Here is a 21,264-nt window from a genome sequence, read left to right as displayed (position 1 = left end):
AGTTCTCAACGACCTTTGGCCTAACATCCATTTACACTTATGGGATAAGACACCTAAATACCTTGCAAGGTAGCAGGGGTAAGCGTTCTCTCTTGGCTATCCTTCCTTCTACTATGGCATGGATTATTTTAGATTTACATGTCTACCTTATTCTCACTGCAGTCTGCAAGGCCACATTTCCATCGATGTAAGCATTAAACCAGCGGTAGGGTTAGAGCAGGCCCTACTTATATTACAGTTTAATAGGGAAACAGATTATGTCAAGTGGGAGGTCAGCAACATATTTTTGGAGCACATCTCAAAGTTCACACAGTACGCATCCCTTCCTTTTACAGGAATATTTATGGCTTTTTTGTTTTAAACTGGAAATATCCTTTCTGTGAGCTTCTCCTGAGGGCCGTTCAGGACAAAGACAACATGCAGAACCTCAACCACAGCCATCAGCCACAGGAGATCTGGATCCTCCTCCTTTTCAAACTGTGATGGATTAGGATGGCAACTTTAAAGTGGACAAGCTGTAGTAACCTAAAGCAAGCAAATCCCAAGCTCCTTTAGAGAAAACCCTTGCCCAGGGCTATAAACACCCTGGCACCCAGATCCTGTATGTGCTGCAGTCAGCAACCTTCATGTTCCTGTGCACCTCAAAGTTTCATTTCTGCATGGGTGCTCAAATACATCTGCTACCCAGCTAGGGGCCTTCCTCAGGACCATGTCCAGTGGCTTCCTGATACTAAATCTTCCCCTAGATCCTCCAAGGTATGTGTGTTCTGATCATGCCTATCCTATGCAGTGGGAGTGAGCATCTGCACAGGGTAGTCATGCCTTTCTTTCGAAGACCAGGTGCCTTTTAGGGCACTTGCTTCAAAGAAGTGAGAACAGGGCTCCATTCCTGCTCTAAAAAAATGCTTGTGTAAAATCTTTGAGCAGCCCTGGGAGCGAGGACCAGAAACAGAGTCTCCTCCCGAGCCAGCTGTCCTCTCTCTATTTTCTGCGTGGCCTCAGCAAGGAGCATGGAGGCTGCTCCTCTCCCCATCTGTAGCCTGATAGCTCAGGCAACCTCCCAGATCAAGAGAAATATGAGACAGATTAAACCTCGTTAGACAGTCAGTGGAACTGAACCCGGCTCTTACATATCCCTACTGAATGCTTAAAGGAAGCAGCAATACCTCATCCTTCCACCAGCGTTTGCAAGAAAGGAGTGACGCCTTGCTAAACTAAAAATAAGAGAACAAAGCACAGGCAGAGATCTCAGGTTTGCGGCTCTCAAGAGGACAGAGGTGCTTCCCTACAGCCTGGGGGACAAGCGGTCCCCCATCTCCCTCTGGGGAGGCTGAGCTTCTCCCTGCACACCGTGGTGGCTGATTTGGGAGCCACTTCAAGGGGCTGAAGTCTTCCAGCTGAGGATCAAGACATGTAAGACAGGGGACCTAGAAGTCGGGTATTGCTGTGACTAGATTTTGGGTGGCTGAGGTTTTATGGGAACTCCGTTGGCTCCTGAGCCTCTTCAGTAAGTTTACATTATACAGTAAGGACAGCAATTATTAACAAGGCGTGAGAAACCACTTTGTTTTCTCCCGTGATGATCCAAGTGCACCACCACCAGGGACAACTCTCTTTTAGAAAGCCGTGGGAAAATGTTTAGACAGGAGAAAGTCTCAACGCCTCCATAACCATCTAATTTGAATTGTAATGTGACAGAACTATTGTGTGAACATTTTTATGAGTGATTTAGGAGAGTTCAGTACACCTTGTAAACAAAAAGCATATTTCCATCCCAAATTAAAATACTGTTTAGTTTTGAATTTTTCTGGAAACATCAAACTTGTGTTGATAGAAAAATTAAATGAACACATTACGAAAAAAGTTCATCTGTTCTCTGAAACATGCCACCTTACTCTAAAATAACCATGTTCATCCCAGCTGATACTCAAGATGTTAAAGTAAGGATTTCTCTTTCCTACTAGAAAATAGAGCCAGTCGGGCAGGTAATCATAGCACTGGAGTGTTTCTTTGTCTTAAGTTTGATATAAACTTGTTCTGTAAAATACTTTGCCTATCAAATGACAGCAAGTCCCTTAATGTAGACACCACTGCAATTTTATTATGTGAATGAGCAGTTACTAGTTTGTTGGGTTTTTTTACTCTAAACAAGTGAAAGAATTTGGAAATCCTAACCTTGAAACACTTTCGTGCATGCTTAATTTTAATCGTGCACGTAATGACAGTGAGTTCAGGTGTTAGCAGGACTGGGCTTTAATACTGCACAAAGTCTAATGTCTAGTTTTTCAGTGTTAAAATTAATACCTTGTTAAATTCAGTTTTCTAAGAGAAGTCATTACATGAAACAAATGATAAAAATGAATCTGTATCTAAAAATATTTTAACTGATATGTATTATGATATACAATTTTTCTAAATATATATATTACAATATATAATATTTCTAAAAAGTATTAAGAGTCATATGGGGGACCTGACACACAACCTCATGGAAGAAACCCTTAGAGAGAGGGCTACTGAGGAAGGAAAAATTTGGAAAACTCTGTTTTCTGGCAGCATCTCCCCTGGTGCAGGAGCTTCCCCTCACTTAGCAGAACTAAGTCTCAGCTTCAGTATTTGTTGACTTTGGTGAGTTTCCTGCAGAGCAAATCTCTCCACGGAGGCATTTAACCTCCCCACGCTGCCCTGCGGGGAAAACCCGGGAGCCCTCCCCGACGAGCTCTTCTCTTTCCAGCCCACAGGTGCAAAAAGGCCGGGTCGCCCCATGCTGAAGCTGCCTGTCTGTCTTCACGCTAACTCAGCCCTTCTCAGCCCATAAGAACGTGCTGGGGAGCCATCGCCATCCCAAACAGCAATATTTGCCGTTCATCCGAGGGTGTCCCCAAGTATTTCCTAATAGAGCTCATGTTCCTGGCAGGTCTGCTCACCTCTACTGTGGTGGTGGTCTGACATTAACATCCACGCTCCCAAATCCCTTGGCAGCCATGGAGGAGGTTGCTTGTGGTCTCCTGGCTGTCCTGCGGTGGGATACGGCAGCAGCCCGTGCTGCTCCATCCAGACCGAGGGAAGACAAGGCCACTGGGGCCTCATCCAGATAAGGAACGGGATGAAATTATTTTCATTGCTGTTGGCATGGCTATGCACTCCCAATTCTGTTTTCTGCTGCTAATTCATAGTGACATGTTATCGGTTATCACCAAGATAGCTATTTTTATTATAGAAACATTGCGCCTTGTTACAAGATATATATACTCTGAAAACTCAAAAAATTAATATCAGCTAATTTTTCTCTAATTCAGGAAATAAGCTAAATCTTGATGGAACTGTTTTCTTTTATTCGCTTTTTAAAATCATAATGATTTTCTATACTGAATAATTGTCTGTGAACATTTTGTTTTGGGAGCTCAGCTTGAAAAACAAGCTAACAACAACAAAACCCAACCAACCAGTAAGGGCAAGCAGTACTTGCAAGATTTTATCAGTTACTTCCAGCAAACACCCCTCGGTGCCTATTTCACTCTGCTATTTTAAGTTAATTCGCAAAGCTTCGGCAAGGAACAAAGGTTAAATACTTGGAATTTGCACAGGTTATATGTCACCACAGAATGCTAAATAAATGTTACAAATGAATGGTAGTTCCTCCAAGAAGGAAAAAGAGAGGGCATGGGGTGCAGCTGCCCTGAAAATCATTATAAGAAGAAAATTCCTCTGGAGTCAAGTGGGAAAGCAGGAGGTGCAAATGCAGAGCATTGCAGAGGCGCTGCTTTCAAGACCGCTTCATTAAGGGACTCCAGGTAGGTATAGAGCTGAGCAGAACTGTTCTACAAACATCTCCTGTCATGTATTACTATAAGGAATAACACAACATACACCTGTAGTACAGCAACCTGCTCTGGTACTACCGGAGTACATCTTAGCAATGTGAGCTGAGGGTTGAGCTTTGGTAGTCAGGGATATTGGTAATTAAAAGCAGCGAAAATAAATGTAAACACAGTGGCACAGCATGCTACGGAGGTGGATATTTGCAGTTGTAAAACTACAGTCCTGGATGAGCTTATAGCAAATCAGATTAAATTTAAGACTGCTAAATTGTGCGCTGGGAATTTATTTCTGTTGATGGGGCTTGGATTGTTCTGTTTACGTTTGGTTTGGGTTCTGCTGTGTGATTTTATCAACGTGTGTTAAATTCATTCATGCTGATCATTGTAGTAGCAGTTGCCATCCCAGGCCATCTTGCACAGCAGGTACATTACATCTGTAGTGTAATCTGTAACTTACATCTGTAAGTAAGAGGTGGGCAAACTGAAAGAAACAGAACTAGAGTTTGCCCACAGTTGTGCAGCATGAAAACCGTAGCAAAGAAAACAGAAAACCTCTAAGTCTTGCCTCTCCTGGCAAATGGGGAGTGTTGTCAACGCAAGGTACTGTGGCAAACCTTTCCTCCTCCAGCCCTCCTCAGCCACGAACAACTTTTTTACCACTTCTGGTCCTCATCCAGCTCTGAGAGTCAGTGATGATAATTCCAGCATGCAAAATGCCTGGCCTCAGCGGCTTTTCTCGTGAATTGAAAAAACGGGGTGTGAAGTAGAATTTTTTTCTGACTCCTTTGAATATGTCTCCCGGAAAGCATCCTTTCTACTAACAGTTCTGCTATCAGCGTGTATTTTCTGCATTTCACTCTTTTTCCCACTCGTATTATTGTGGTATTTTACAGGAAAGTTGTTAACTAGTTATTTTCAGTTCTAGTACTCTAGGAAATTGTAGCTAGTTTGTGTTGGTATTTCAAAATTAGACTTCTACCTTCACGGGCTAATCCTGGGAGAAACTAAGTGTCCTCAACTCTCATGAAACCAGTGATGTTCTGGGTGCTCAGCACATTACTGAAATAAGGCCTCATTGGAAGGATAACCAGATGAAGTTGACAAACTTCTAAATAGAAAGTGTCCCGGTTTCATTCAAAAGCTACCTGTAAACTAAAAAAGTTAGAAAAAAATGAACCTATTTCTCAAACTAATAAAAATCCTGAGAAGTCAGTCATTTCTAAAAATTGCATGGAACACTTGAAACAACTAATCACTGCTAAGATTTTATTTTATTTTTATAGTTTTTTCTTATGGCTTATACATGTGATAGTTACTTTTTCTGCTATTTATTCAGAATGTATTCATTTTAATTCTTCTCTGTACCATTATCACTAGCCTGCAGATAGTTATTTTTATTACAGAGAAAAGATATCTTATCGTGGTAAGAGCACTGAATTTTGTCTTATCCTTATCAGTTTTCTTCTTTCATGTTATTCACATATACACGGTTCAAAATATCTGCGAGATGACCTCATTTTTTTTTTGTTGTTGTTTCATTTTGATCTTGTTTTCCTGGCTGAAAGGATGTGTGTCACTTGTGTTTTGAAATGAACTCTGGTAAATGCAGCCGCTTCTTGAGAAGATCACTGCTCTCATTCGAGCACGACTTTGCCATAAATATGCAAGTGGGAAGAAAACTATGAAGACTTCTTGTGCGAACTACCCACAGGCTCGGTCTTCTCCCCATTAGGGCACAGTGCTGCTTCTGGATCCTTCTTCGCAGAGCACACGACCTACCTCACGGCTGTGCATGACACTGAGTGCCAAAGAAGGATAATTGTATTATAAGACTTTTTAATTCCCCAACTTACTTCAGCTGTTATCAGCAGCTGGTTACTTCAGCTAGCTGATATGCCTCCGTGTCTTGTAAACATTCGCTCTAGTATTGTGCATTACTCATAGTTGGAAAATCACTTTGACTCCTGTAACATAATTATGTTAATGTCAAATGAGTCACAGGGAAACAGAAAACTTGTATCAGAGCTGCACCTTAGTGCCAGTTTCTGAATGCTCCTGTTAGCACGGTAGAAGTAGGTTAGGGGATTTAGGGGGAAAAACAACTTTCATTTAATGAGTGATGTGAAATTATGATAATGACTCATACGGAAGCTTGCGTGACAATCAAATTCAGGTTCACCGAAACATAAAATTGGTAAGAGAATAGCCTGCCTGATTATTTATAAGAGCGAGAATGAAAAATACTGAATTTTTAAAGAATGACTGTCCCAGGAAAACTTCACAGATATCTTTTGCTCATAAACAGCTTTTGACATTCATTATTTAGTTCCAACAGCACTAAGTGATTTATTTAAATTGACATCTTAATTAGATTACGTTTCAGAGTCAATCATCTCCGATGTTTTGTTAATTCTACCTCTGTCTTGGTTTAGTTAATTCAAGTGATCATTTAGGAAAAAAAAACCTTTTAGCTCACTTTTGGATCATAATACAAAAAGCCGGAAGCCCTTCAACAAGCCAAAAGTTCCTGTAACATATCTTGTCCTCCCTTAAAGCAGCCGAAGGGACAGTAAGAGCAGAACTCGTTCCAGAGTTAAAAGATGTGGGGACATACATCTGTGACACACTGGCTATCTCAGGGCTAAGCTGCGGCATTTTTTTTCTGTAATATACAGAGGTGAGTTACTCTGGTATTTGCCTACCAGGATTTTACATGCTCAAACATATATCAATATTCCCACATGCCAGCCTGATGAATAAGATATACCATCTGAATGTAAACGGAGGCTTTTTTTTTTCAGATGGCTGAAACGTCATTCTCAGAACACAAAGAGTTTTAGTATTCTGACAGATCCCACTGTGCTATTCAACAAAAAGGCTCAAAACTAAACAAAAGGCGAACGCTGAAATGAAAACCATAACCAGATAGCTTAAAAGTCAGGAAAAAAAATCACTCAGGGCACTGTACCAAAAATATTTGTTGATAAGTAACTGTATTTACATTACTGTCCTATTTGAGAAACTGAGGAGACAAGACTTACATTTCTCTGGGAGCGCCATCTCTCTGAGCATTTCCCCTTCATCTGCTGACTTCTCAGCTCCTGCGTTTTCTGACTTTCTCCCCACTTATCCTAGAAACTCAGTTAATAAATTAAATCTCACATGCCCCATAAGAAACCAACTGTTGTTACTAAATTGAGTGGGAATATAAGGTCATGCCATAGGTGACTAAGAACACCCTACATTTCCCTACGAGCCATGATCTAAATATGATGCCACAGCATCATCTCGACCTTATACTGAGTGAGGGGCTTTATTTCAGAGCACATCCCCGATCCAGAGATAACCTACTATGGACAACACCCGCAGCTTGAAGCCCTCAGCCCTCAGCCAAGTTAAAATTGTTTGCGTTTGATTCCGTCGAACACGTTCCTGTTTAACGTATCGGTGGAAAGCCTTTATTGTAGGATTTGGTGCTTCTGTGTTTCAGTTAGAAATACATAGGAAATACATTAAAGATGTCTTCCTTTGTAAACCAGCGTCGTTTTATTGATGATGTGTATCTGTGGCGGCACAGAGATGCTGCCCGTGCGACGCTGCAGCTGCGGGGCCGGACCTGGCATCCCTCTTCTCCCTCCACCTGACTCCGGCAGCAGAGCCAGGCCTCGGGGCACTGCTCTGCAGCAGCGATGTTTAATTACTCCTGCAGGGTAAGCCGTGATTAAGGAAACCGCTGAACACAAACCCCGAGTAACGTCAGGCGAGGCCGATGGCGGCCTCGGCCACGGAACTGCCCGGGAGAGCCGGCGGAAGAAGACCCCACACAACCCCCACGCCAGCCCCACCGCTTCGGGTCTGGCCTCCAGCCCGGGAACCTGGGGACCCCCCCGGAGGGGGCACATTCACCGCCAGGCCGGCCTCCCTCGGGGGGCGACACCCGGGCCGGGCCTCACTGAAGGACGGCACCTGCCACCCGCCCGCCCGCGCCCCGCTCCCCTCGGGGCCGGCTCCGCTCCCGCCGCCCGGGCCCGGCCCCTCGCGAGCGCTCCGGGCAGGGGCTGGGCAGGGGCCGGGCCCCGCGGCCCCTCGCCGGAGCGGCGGCACCCGGGGCTGGAACAGGGCAGCGCCCCGCGGCTCCGCGGCCCCCCCACCAGCTGCGCCCGTCCGTCAGGGCCGCCCGGGGGCGGGGCCGGGGGACGCTGCCCCTTTAAGGCAGCGAAGCCCCGCGCGCATTCCAGCGGCCTCCCCCCCCCCCGTCCGGCGCGTCATCGTTCCGGGAAGCGGATGGCGTCATCCCGTCCTCCCGCGGCGGCTGCCGGCGGAGGGGCGGGGACTTGAAACAAAGGAATAAAAATAGAAGGTGAGGGTGGGGAGTACGGTGGCCGGCGGGCGTGGCCGCGGTGACGGCCTCGCTGGGCTCCGGCCCCAGCACCGCTCCCCGCTCCGCGCGCCGGCAGTGCGCGTGCGCACTCCCTCGGGTTATTTATAGGCGCTCCCGGCGTTGGGGGGAGGTGACGTAATGCGGGGGCGGCCGCCGCGTCGTGCGTCGTCGGTGCTGTGCGTGCCATGTTACGTTACGTCACGTCACGTGCGTGGCGGTGTTTACAGCGGCCGCCGGCGGTTGCCTGGCGACCGGGCCGGGCTCGTTGAGGCGGCGGGCCGGGCCGGGCCGGGCCGGGCCGGGGCGGGGCTCTGGCTCCTGCTCCTGCTCCCGCCGTGGCGGAGGGGGCTTCGCCCTCCCCGGCTGGGGCGCTCCTCATCCCGCGGCCGCAGGGCTCGGGCCGGGCCGGTGGGCAGAGGTGAGGAGCCCGCGGCCCTGGGAGGAGCCCGCGCGGGCCGGCCGGGTGGGAGAGGGGCCGTTCCCCGCCCCGGCGGAGGGGAGGGCGGGCGGGCAGGGAACCCGGGCCCGGTACAGCCCTGCCTGCCCCGCGGGGCGGGGAGCCGCTGCCGGCGTGCTGATTTCTGCGGGTAGTCATGCTCTGAGTCACGGGGGTCAACAGCTCCGGCTGAATTTATAGCTCTTGAAAAAGAGAGAGGCTTCTTTGTGCCACGCATGGGTTTTCCTTTATTTGGCATCAGCAAGGGAGCCCGCGACGTTGCCTGACCTCTCTTTGCGGGGCACTATGTGAAAGAATAACTCTCTCATACTGAGAGCAAGAGCAAACAGCAAACCATGGTGCTCTTCTTCCAGTACTGTGCTCTTCCAGTAAAGACAAGTAACGTATTGCCTGGGGGGATAGTGTCTATGCCCACTGGAACATGGCATTCCCCACAATTAATTGTTACATAAATACCATGTCAGGGATGCCATTTATGTTACAGTCTTTCTCTTAACTACAGCAATGACAGCAGTAGCTTATATCTAGAATCTTATAAGGATGCTGTTTCATTTCTGTTCCAGTTGCCGAGTCCATCTCTGTCAAGAACAGCCTGAGGATGTTCTGTAGCCTTTGTGGCCATGTACTCTTTCTGTGAAAGTGTTTACACTCCCCTGCAGGTGCTGGCCTTGGCTCTTTTGCCTTTTTTCTAAGAATCAGATCATCCTACCTTTAAAAAAAAAAAGGTGTTATAATAATTGTATGTTTGAAGGGATAGTGGGCTGTGTGTGCAAGCTTTTAATAGTAGTATTTGGTAGACAAGACTTACCCACGTGTTATTGTAACTCTTTGTATTTCAAAATAGGGTGTTATAAAGCTGATGGGTCTTTCTGATCCCTTCTGCATGTGGCTTTTTTTGAGAAATTGTGCATAAAAGTCATTAACTGTATGTCTGTCTCCCAAAGCTGTTGCTTTCTTTAGACAGACTAGGCAGCAAATAAATCTTTAGCTTGGGATGGCATCTTCTCAGAATGAGCTCAAGGAAAATGTGGTAGGCCATGTGAAACAAGGAGCTTGAATTACATCATCAGCAAGTAGCTTCTGGTCTGCTAGTGACTGTGAGCAGGTAAAAGACCTAGAAAAATTCACTAAGAGTTATGCAATAAGCACCAAATAAAGGTCTCTATAAAAGAGCTGTAAAGGAGGTTAAAATTGCCTGAAGTCAAAATGAGTGTGCCAACTTCTGTCCCCATATGGCTGATGTGTCTGCATCAGCATGCACAAGCTCTTAAACTCATCTTTTGTGTATTTGAAAGATAAAGGCGTTGAACTAAATCTAGACTAATCTGAACTAATCTAGACTACCCTGAACTAAATCTAAAACAGGAATATTTTCATTCCACAGTTTAACCAAGTAGTTCATTTGAGATTATTTCCAAGTGTTTTTGGGTAGGCTTAGCCAAAGCCTTGACTGGAAAGTTGAAGAAAGGAGAGGTTCAGCCCTTCGTGTGGCAGTGCACTAGAAAAGGTAGTTGAATAGTTGTTGGCAATCCTTCTTTTTCAGTATTTCATTGTGATAAAGCGGCATGTTTGCAGAGGTTGCATATCCAATTTGAAGGGCTTTGTTGTGCCGTGTAATGATAGCGTGGTGGTGGTGGTGCAGTGCAAACCTAAGCTAAATACTGCTGTCACAGAGCATTCCAAGGGAAGGTGGTATGGTTAGTAAAGAGTGGCTGTGTCTTTCATTAGATTGAATCATATAGAGGAAGAGAGGAGAAAAGTGGACAAGCTTTCAGGACTACAAGCCTTTCTCCTTCAGCTGCTTTTAAAAAGAAATTCCGGAAACGTGTATCAACAAATTTGTGCTGTTCCTAAAATCAGGATGATAAAGCTGTTCTCTATCAAAAACCTGGATTACTTCATTAGCTTCTAGAAAATTAATAGCTGGTACTTTCCCATTAAGCTGTTTCTGGTTACATGCTACTATGAACACACCTGTCAAAGAGAATGGTGTTTGGACTAATATACATGTAGTTGCACAATTAATTGCTCTAAGTGCAACAAAACAGCCCCAGAATATATTGTCAGGTCTGTCATCTCCTCTGAAGGGGGCATTTACAATGGTTACCTCACCATTATAAGGATGACTGTATGCTGACAAGGAAACAGTCTTTTGAATGAGCTACCAGAATACCATTGCAAAGCTGACTGTAACTCTAAAAGAAAATCTGTACTGATTGTACATCTCTGCCTATACTATCCTATACTAGAACCTCTCTGGAAAATAGTTAAATAATCCCTTTATCCTGGAAAAAGTCCTATGCTTTGAAATGAAGCTTTCCCAGAATTTTCCATTTGCCCTTCCTAGCTTACAGGTGGTGCCCTGTCAGAAACAACCTTCCTGGAAGTCAGTGAGTACCGAGCAGAATCAGACTATGCATGAGTCTTGCATAATAAATACCCTCTACAGCAGAACTACCACGATCTATGGATCCTACTCATTCCCATCCCAGAATGTGGCGTACTTTCTCAATATACTGAATGTCCTCGTGGAAGTTACTGGGATGAGCCCGAGCAGCTACCAGGTGCGAGAGCGGCTCTCACAAGCTGAAGGACAGAAATGGCCAGTCAGCAGGTGGAGAATATTTTCACAAAGCAATGCAAGTGGACTGATAGAGTGCCTCCAAAACATAAGCCCAGAGCTTAACTTTTTTAACTCGAGTGGACACTTAAAAACTGTGGCTTCAACAGAAACATAAATTTGGTACTTAATTTTGTCATTATTCTTCCTGTCAGCCCTTTGCTTTCTCACAGGCAATAATTAACAGCTGTTTGTTAAGTTCCATGATGATTAAGGCTCCTCCTCACTTCTAAGTGCTAATTACCCTTTTCTCTAAAAACATCTAGCTTTTTAATGTAATCAGGGTATTTTAATTCTTATGAGACTTATGAAGGTTCACATACTTTTAACAATTTAGGTCTATTGATCTGATTAAAATTTATATATATATTTTCTATTGCCTTCTATGTCTGGAATCAATTTTCAGGGCAGACTAGAAGGAGTTTCTGGTGGAAGTTAAGAAAGAGATATGTATTCCCTGACTCAACAGAGCTCTTTGTTTTCAAGCAGTAGAAATAAAGAGGATCTCTTTTTTGAGTTTCCTTTAATTATAAGCCTGAGGGTAGAGGGAAAGGAGGAGTGATTTTTTTGTTTCTCAATATGATGTTTATGATTTAGTTCTGCCTGGAGGAGTTGCTGTTTTGTTGCTAAATTATAATTGTACCTTTCCTGTGGCTATAGAGGAGATTTGGCTACGTTACACTTCTGATTTGTGGTTGTCTTCCTTTTTCTGTGGGAGCTCTCCATAAAGGTAAATGGGAGTTATCTGTGACTTAAACGTGGTACTTTCTCTCCCTCACAATCATAAGGATTTCCTTGTGGTATGAACCAGAGCTGAATGTCAAGTCAGGTCTTGCAGTCTGGCTTTTTCATTTTGGAGAAAACATGATACATTTGAAATGTATTTGAAATATCATTTTCTCATTAGATCGTTAGGTTATGCAAGGTGGAGGATGGCAGTTACCCTTAAAGCTATTTATTACACTGTGGTTGTGAATCTAATGAGGGAAGATGGGATTCAAGAAGGGACATGATAAAAGTTTTTGTAGAAGTGGGTATAGTCTGGATGATGAAGGTATGTGAGAAAATTAATGTTTAAAAAAGTTCACAAATCCCTCGGTGTGTACAGTTTTGCTATTACTTATGAACAGCCCTTGGTCAAGTGTAGGCACTAAGTCAGTATCCTGTAGTTTTCTTCATGGGAGTCTCCTGTTTTTCTAGCAGCACCAAAGTCAAGAATTCATGGCTTTTTGAGAAATGAAATTATTTCATTTTATTCCTTAGGTGATAAATTCCTTTCTCTGAGCAAGTGTAAGCAGAATGATCAGTGATCCTAAGCGTTTTTCTTTTCAGGTAGAAAAGAGTAGTTAAGATGTGAGCAAGAAACTTAGGAAATGTACAGTCTACCACAGGTTGTTTTAGGTAAGTCATTTAATGCTTTCTGACAAATAGAGATAATACGTTTTGTACCTCATAGCAATGTGGTGAGCGTAACATTAAGACTGTTTATCATGTGAATACCTAAGATAAGTAGAAATTGCACGTTAAACACCTTACCTGTTTCTTTTGACCTTTTACTACTTTCTGCAGAGCAGATGCTGCAGCATCTGTAGGAACTGAAACAATACTGGTATTCATTTAAATCTGCTGTAGTCTAATAGTCTCACAAATCAATTTATTCCATTTGTGACATTTGTTACATTACTGAAAATTTGAATAACTTATCAAAAAAAGTTCCTTTTTTATTTCTGTCCTCAAATCCTGGTAAGATTTCACAGCATTCAGCTCTAACAAATTTTTGAGAAATTAAATTATTTTATTCCTTGGATGATAAATTCCTCTCTCCCAGCAAGTGTGAATTAAGTGTGAATTACCTGTGAATTAATCATAAACTTTAATTTGTATCATAAGGTTACCACAGCTTTTCATTTAACATTAAACTATTTCATAAATCTATTAATTTCTAATTGACATTTTGTCAACTAGTCCATTCGCAGCGTCAGTGCAGGATTGTTACCTGGTAGTGTTTATCATGACACAATGAATTGCAGAATTTGTGAACTTTTTGTTGTTGCTACGACTGTGTACCAACAGTGTAACTTGAAAGTTTACGTTAAATCTGACTCTCAAAGTTCAGAAATAGATTAAACCCTATTGCTGCATTCTCCATGCTCATCCTTCCTGCCCTCACCTCCCTCCCCACCCCCAAATCGAAGTTTCCAAGACTGTAAAGTCAAAATGTTTCACACAAATCATCTTGATGCTGCTCGGGCTCTTTGAAACTTTTGTTCTGTTCTGTTTGTTTCTTCCAAAACTTCCTGTCACTTCCTCTGTATCCACTAGGTCTTTTTTTGTTTGCTCTGGCGTGATATTTGCCTTTACCTACGACTGCCTGTGGTCTGGAACTCTGGGTTTCAACTGTTATAAAAAAAAAATATGTGGATAACTTTATTAATTAAGTTCACAAAGAAACAACTGTAGTATACTGTAAATCACAATGGGAAATATTTTGCAAAACAGGAACAGTTGTGTAAAGAAGTTTAAAACGAGTTAAAAAAAACCCCATTGTTTTCCCCTAAGGGCTCCTGGTTTTATAACTGTTCAGATTCATACATTCTTTGGAACTTGTCTTTTTCTTCGGAATGCCTTACTAAATGTGGGAGGTTGAAAATGAACTCAATAGATCATGACTACCATTTTGAAACTTTATAAACAACAGGGCACTGTGTACTGTGGAACATTTATCTTAAGTGAGCACAATGCTTAAAAGAAATCCTTAATCTATTACTCATTCAGTTGAATGCACTGCAAAAGCAAAACCATGCATGAACACGTGTCAAGGCAAAATATTTAAACATTATCAGCAGAAATGCACCATGCAACTTACACTGGAGGAGGGAATTGTTGCTTTGTGAGAATTTAATCTTTCATTTCTTTGACTTCTCTGCATGTTTAAATCTCAAAATATTTTTTATTGAATGATTCTGAGATGGTATCTTATTTCTGCCCTACATTTAAAAGTAATGCAAATAAGATAAAGCTGTTTTCCAAGTGGGGCGTGGTCCTGTCCCCGTTGAGCTCAGTGACAGTTCTCACTAACAAGTGATGCAGGACTGGGTGTGTAGGTTCTTGGATGGGAGAGTTTGCTTGTTCTTGGTTTCCTTTCTGCATATGGATTGATGTGTGACCAAAAGCCACAGATTTAGCTGCTAAAACACACAACCTACACAATGTTAAAAGTGAAGAACATTTTAAAATTTCTTTGATTCCCTTTCAATAACTACTTTTAAGATAATTTCAATGTACTGACTTTGTAGTCTACTGCTTTTCCCCCTAGTAGCAGGTATGTAAATTGTATTTCTGGTCATTGATTTGTGTTTCAACTGGGGTAACTTCTTATATCTATGTTGTTTGTAAGTAGGGTCTTCTAAGGCTTTCTAATTAGCTTTTGTCTAATTTTGCATACATTCTGGAACTGAGAGATTTCCCACAAAAGCTTGGTTCCTCCCTCCTCCCAGTAAAATCACTAACTAACTTTTGAAAATGCATTTCAGTGCCTAATTATAAGTTGATTTTTTTTTTAGCCTTTTAATTTGATTTATGTTATAAATAATGAAATGTTTTTTAAGGATTGAGTTGCATACTACTTGAATGTTATTCAAGAATCTACTGAAAACTTATTTCATTTTCACATAATCTGTCATTGTTTTATTCACACTTTAGAAGAATGAATTGCAATAATTTGTCATGGTTGCTTATGTCTTAAAAGCCCTTTGTAATCTGGAAAAATAATTATTTTTAATCTTTGTGCTATACTAAACACAGTACTTAAAATAAGTCTGGTTTTGCTTCAACTTCTGTAATTCGGATAGCTTCTAATAACTGTGATTACAGTGTAGTATCCTGCCCGCCTCCTGGGCAGTTACGCTGTCTTTAGTGCAGTCTTTGTAAGGGCTTGAAAATGACGATAAAGAAATGCAGGTTTTATTCTTTTGCTACTTCATAACTGCTGTAGAGTTTTGTTGTTTCATGATTGCTGTTCTGCTTAAATGTTAAGCTACTTAGGACTGAAAAGAAACAGTCTTCAGCTGTTGAAAATAAGAGTGCATCTGTAATAAAGGTTATTATGATTCATTTTTATGCTTGTTGTCAGTTCTTTGAAAAATATAATTTCCAATCTAAAAAGGCATATGTTTGTTTATTTAATGTTCCCTTAGAATATGTTCCTGTGTCACTGAGATCAGTGATAATGGGATGAGGTAAGAATTGATTATTAAAGGTAAGAATTTTAAGTTCAATGAGAGTTTTATCACTAGTGGATAATACTCTGCACCCAATAAAGTAGAAATTATCACTTATTTCACAAGGAATTAGGGTGAGGCTGAATTTGCTGAAAAGGTCTGTTTTCACTCAGACTTGGAATATGAGGATTATCTGTTGACATATGTGTTTAAACCAAACTGGTGTGAATACAAACCAGATGTTTCATGGGAACATTTTTTATTGTACATTTGAACCGTAAAACAAGGGGACACATTTTTTTAATGTCCAGTTACGAATAGCAATCTTGTACAATATTAAGTGCTGCAATGAAAATCTAGATACAAAATAGAATGACCATCTGTATAAAGGAAAATAAATTGTGTTGACATAAAACAAATAAGTACTCTTTTTAAATAATTTTCAGCAATCATTTTAAAGACTAGATTAAATCTTGATTTCCATATCTGTTCTCATTGAGCATGTGGAGGCTATCAGCAAGTAGCTGATGATGTCTAATGAAGAGTCTGGTACTGAAAAACACTTCAGTATTGTTTGACTGTATTTACCACACCTAGTTGCATTGATTCGGGGGTACCTTATTGTTATAAAACTTCCACTGTGCTGTTCATTCTCTTCCTGTAAACTCTCCAAGAGTGAAAGTGGAGATAATTTATGTCCCCAATCTTACAGTCTCTTCTCCCCTCATGAATGTGTTTCACGAGGCCAAGGAAGAGGTGGGACAGTGCTGTTTTGAAGCTAATCCCCTCCATACAAGAGTGGGTTAGCTGCACCCATAGACATGGGTCTGGAGGAGGATCATCTTGGTATTGGAATGTGTTAGTGCCATAGGTGTTGATTTATATTATTTCTAGTAACAGGAGTAAGGGAAGTTACTTGGGGTTGTTTTTACTCCCCCCTCCAATGTTTCTCAAAGATGAGCTTGACAGTTGCTGGTTCATTATAGTGCTCTAGCATTTATAAAAAACATTTTATTGTGATGATATTATTTCTAGTAACAGGAGTAAAGGAAGTTACTTGGAGTTGGTTTTACTTCTCCCCTTCCCCCCCCCCCCCCCCCCCGTGTTTCTTACAGATGAGCTTGACAGTTGCTGGTTTATTATAGTGCTCTAGCATTTATAAAGAAGATTTTATTGTGATGATACTCTTATTTTTAATAAGACCTATAATTTGGACAATTAATTACTATAAACTGTCCCTTTAATTTTTTGTAGTGTTAATTCTTGATTCTTTCAATCACATTTTGCTGTTAATATGATTGGGAAGATGACTCTTGTGGTCTTTGCCTGGTTTTGAGAAATACTTAGATCCATAAAAGAGCATTTATTTCTCACAGAACTGGATTATAAGTTTATAACAGAATGCAGTAAATTAAAGGAGGGCAGTCACACAGAGGAAGAACTACTTTCTACCCTTGCTTCACAGTCTCCTTTTGTTTTCATTGTATGATACAATATGTGGAGAACATGCTGAAAGCCACTTGTGCCTTTTTTTGGGTATCCTCAGATACCTTTTCTTCAAAGCTTAATGGTTTACAAAGAAGTCTGATAACATCTGACACTGGAGATGACCTGAGGTTTTGCGAGTTACGCTGACAATTGTGTTAGTGAAGTATTGCATAAGATTCAAATATGACAGTATGTCCTTCCTGCTTGTATCTGCTTTCTGAAAACTTCCATTTTAGGATGTTGAATATTAGTTCACTTTCTGATAATTGGCGTTCTGATAATACAGGGTATGAGTTGTACATAATGTTTCACAGTGTACAGATGGGTGCAGACTGGAACCAACTTTACAGAGATCAGATGGGTCCTTTTCTGAAATACACTGTGGATGTCTATACCATCTAGTCGTGCATATGCAGAGATACCCAAGTTCTGAACAAGCTTGTGGTAGCCATATGTCACGGCATAGTGTCTAGTTTGGGTCTTTGATGTGGCGCAGTGCTGTTGTGATTAGTTGAGTTCATGCTGGAACTATGGCTGAGACAACATACAAGCTCATATTGCATATTATAAACTTATCTTTAACACTTCTGAAACTGGGAAGTTCTGGTTTAGAAGAGGATAGAGGCAAAGAACACTTTGTGCAATATGCTTACACTAGTCCATTAAGATAAATTTGATAAGAATATGAACTCACCATAAAAGTGTAATAATAACTTGACCCTATACACTGAACTAGAGATACATAAAATGTAAATGCCTAACTGCATTTTTGTACTATGTGCTTGTATAGCTTTGTCAATATAGTTCAGCTGCACAAAGAGTATGTTCATTTAGCAGACGGTTGAGGCTGCTTTTTGTTTAGGTTTGGTCATACTTTTTTTTTCCCTCTAACTGCTTGGTGATGTTAACCCCTTGCAGAAAGGCAAGAGCATCTTAAATAGCATCAGTTAGTTGAGTGAATAAGCCATAGGTATTAGCAGATGCTTTAACAGGTCTCAAACAGTGACAAGGGTTTCTAGCATTGTTTGCAAAGCCTGGGTACATAAACTCTAACCATCGTGAAGCTAAAACAGCTGCCAGATTTACTGGGAGTTGACTTCATTTGTGAGTGCTCAGAAGTCTGGGAATCTGTTCACAGCCAATATGTCAGTTTGGGAACTTCAGCCATCCTTATTTAGCATGTACCCAAGGGCTCGATATCAACTGTTTTGGGGTTGGGCTGGTTTTGCATCATGGCTTGTTTGATCCAAATGCTATTGAAAGCAGCACAAGTCTCTCCATTGCGTTTCATTAGTTGGTCACCACATGACATAATAAGTGTGTTTAATTCTCTGCAGTTCCTAATATGCACCCACGTAATGGAGGACTGTTAGTGGCCATTGTCACTGTTAATCAGTTTCCAGTAATATCCCATTTTTATTTTCAGGCTGAAACCCCTGATCCTACACAGTATTACAAATAAACCATGTAAACAAAAAGTTCTTGCCACACGATTGGAATAGTAGGAGCAACATTTTCTAAGCTTGGAACTTTCCCAGAATCATGCTCACAGATCCATGTGACATGTTACAAAAGTTGCTGATTTCATTGTTTGGTTTTTGAACATGACTTTCAACTTGTAGACAGCTGAAGGTTGCTGCAGCCTGTAAGCAGAGGGGCACAAAGGGCAGGGTGTTGCATAGTGAAATGTAACTGTGACTCAGCTTTTGCTGAAAGTAACACTCATTTCATTTCTCCTACTTCCTCCTTATTATCAAGAAATGCCCTACAGCACTGGAGTAAAGGAACACTGCCCATTTAATACTTTCAAAACTTACTAGAAATCGTGAACTGCAGAAAAGTAAAGCAGTTACTAGCAGTGTTCCTTTCTTAGCTGTGAAATTCCTGGGAAGTACTCATGCTACAGTGCTATTTCTGATTTTAGGAGCAAAATGTCTATCACTTATTGTACATAGATGCCATAAAACATTGGACAAAGGTGAAAACTTCCTGCTCAGATATCCCCTAATATAATTCAGCTTTGCTATAAAGATGTTGGACTGTAATAGTAGCACAAGCGTTTTGGGAAGACTTGAGAGAAGTTCTTCCACTGATAGCACATGTGTTTTCCATGCTTGGTATGTGTGTATATTGGACGTCAGAGATGGAAAACTTAGTAGCATCAGGACAGGATGGGTACTCTTCTTGTGCAGAGCTTTCTGACCTTCCTTTGATGTGGATGAGAACTGGTGCTCTTACATTCCCTGAACAACTCTCCGTAATGTAAATAGCATAGTGTTAAATAGGTAGGTTTGTGGGAGTACTCTTCTTCATTAAGTTTGTCTCCAAGTTCTTTATGTTACTGTGGACCATGGTTTCTACTTTGCCCCTCATACCACAAGAATTCCAAAGCTTCCATGGCAGCAGCCCCTACACCTCTCTTCCAGGTTTATGACAAGATGACAGAGAGGAAGTAAACATAGCACATGGTTGTTTAACAAAAGGCTCCAGAAGTTACCAGAGATACACTGACAGGGTTATTTTCTTGAATCTCTGTCCCATCTGTTCCTGACAAGAGGAATCCCTAGTCAAGAACCACAGGATTATATAGATTGGAAGGGATCTCTGGACATTATCTAATTCAAACCACTGCTGAAAGCACAGCCTACTTAGATTAGTTTGCTCAAGTCCAGTCAGGTTTTGAGCATTTCCAAGGATGGAAATTCTACATTTTCTCTCAGTAACTTGCTCCAAGGTTTGACTGCCTTCATGGTGAATAACTTCTTAATATCTAATCAAAATTTCCCTTGTTGCAACTTGTGTCCATTGCCTCATCTAATGCAGTCCTTTCACTGCGTCTTTCTGAGAAGGGTTTGACTTTGTCTTCTCAACATCCTTCTATTAGGTCAAAGAAGACAGCAATAGGACTCCTCATGACCTTCTCTTCTTAAAACTCTGCAAGCCTGTTTCTCTCCAGAGTGCTGCTTTAGTGCTATTTAACTCTCCTCTGTAAGGTTGAAGGTACACAGCTTATCTTTGGACAAGAGAAGGTTTGTTCTGTCTTCAAGGCATTTTTGTAAGATTCACAGAGCAGTGGCTGAAGGATCACTAAAAAGCCTCAAGACAGGAAAATATATTGGGATATCTCAGATAAAAGTGTCTGACCTTTACAATGGGGAATAAGAAAAAGAGTCAAGGCTCGATGCTTTCTATAAACAAGACTGGTCCTGTTGTCTGTCATTACAGCTAGACACAATGACATAACAAAATTGCTTGAAACTCTACACATCCACCTCCCCTTTTGTTAATCTCTAGGACCTTTCTGTTGCTGCCCCTGCTAGAGATTTGTCACAGCCTTTGTTCTATGGATGAATTTTTTTTTCTTATTTCCGTTGTCTCCCTTGTTGTGTATCAAAGTATTCTTCCCACTACTGAGAGCTTTAGCATGTTTAGTAGTTCTTACCTGGGTATTCCTTTCCGTCCTTTGATTCCAGTGCCACTACAGATTGAAGTGTAGGCTAGAAACCTCTAACCTCATTTTTCTTTGAGGTAGGTGCCTGCATTGGCATTGCGATCTGTACTGATGTTAGAAGCAACATCAGACTGGCAACACCATCTTATTTTTACTCCTCTTGATATAGCCTCACCTGTGCCAGTAAACTGCTTACGCCCACAGCTAAATTCCAGATCTGCTGGAAATGATGCATGAGGTAGATCCAGGAGCAGTTCTCACATGTTTTGTCTGCCATTCCCTACCCTTCCTCTCAGCTGGATACATGTTTTCTTGAGGTAGGGGGAACAGACCGGGATAAGATAACAGGCTGGAGATTATTCTAGATTGTGCTCTGGAGAATTGCCATTACAGGTACCTCTCCCTGCTACAGGATGGGTGGCAGTTCTGCCACTCCAGCCCCACAATGCACGCTGTATTAACACCGTATCTCCAGGAAAAGAAAGATGTCAAAATGGTGGCTTTGGGTGTTATTCCTTACTCTGCATCAATGAGAACGATCACATCCTTCATTGCTACTTCATAGGGAAGCTTCATGCTCTTCTCACCCCAGGAACGCTTACTTTCAGCAGCTCTCCCCAGTAGCTATTAACTGCTTCACAGAAGCTCGGTGTTGCAATCAACTTGCTGAGCTGAGCCCAAAGTAACTTAAAAAGCAGAAGAGCTGCTGCTTTGAGAAACTTCTGCTGGACACTGATTATTGCTACCCCTTTTTTTCCTCCCATTTGCATGATTCCCAGTTTGTGAACTGCTGATCTAGACTGCTGGTCCCAGATTATGTCCAAGA

At 41.8% G+C, this 21,264-nt stretch overlaps 1 long non-coding RNA gene across 1 annotated transcript in view; it reads left to right on the top strand.

Annotated features, from left to right (window-relative positions):
- Positions 1-8,528: 8,528 nt before the first annotated feature.
- Positions 8,529-21,264, top strand: part of LOC142407192 (uncharacterized) — a 46,148-nt gene continuing 33,412 nt past the window's right edge. Inside the window, exons 1-2 of the long non-coding RNA XR_012774832.1 lie at positions 8,529-8,620; positions 12,612-12,680. This is a non-coding gene — a long non-coding RNA (uncharacterized LOC142407192). The remainder of the gene's footprint in view (positions 8,621-12,611; positions 12,681-21,264) is intronic.

The sequence above is a fragment of the Mycteria americana genome, chromosome 3 (genome assembly GCF_035582795.1).
Source record: "Mycteria americana isolate JAX WOST 10 ecotype Jacksonville Zoo and Gardens chromosome 3, USCA_MyAme_1.0, whole genome shotgun sequence".
NCBI lineage: Eukaryota > Metazoa > Chordata > Aves > Ciconiiformes > Ciconiidae > Mycteria > Mycteria americana.
Note: the sequence above shows the minus strand (reverse complement) of the source record. Positions and strands in the feature narration are given on the sequence as shown.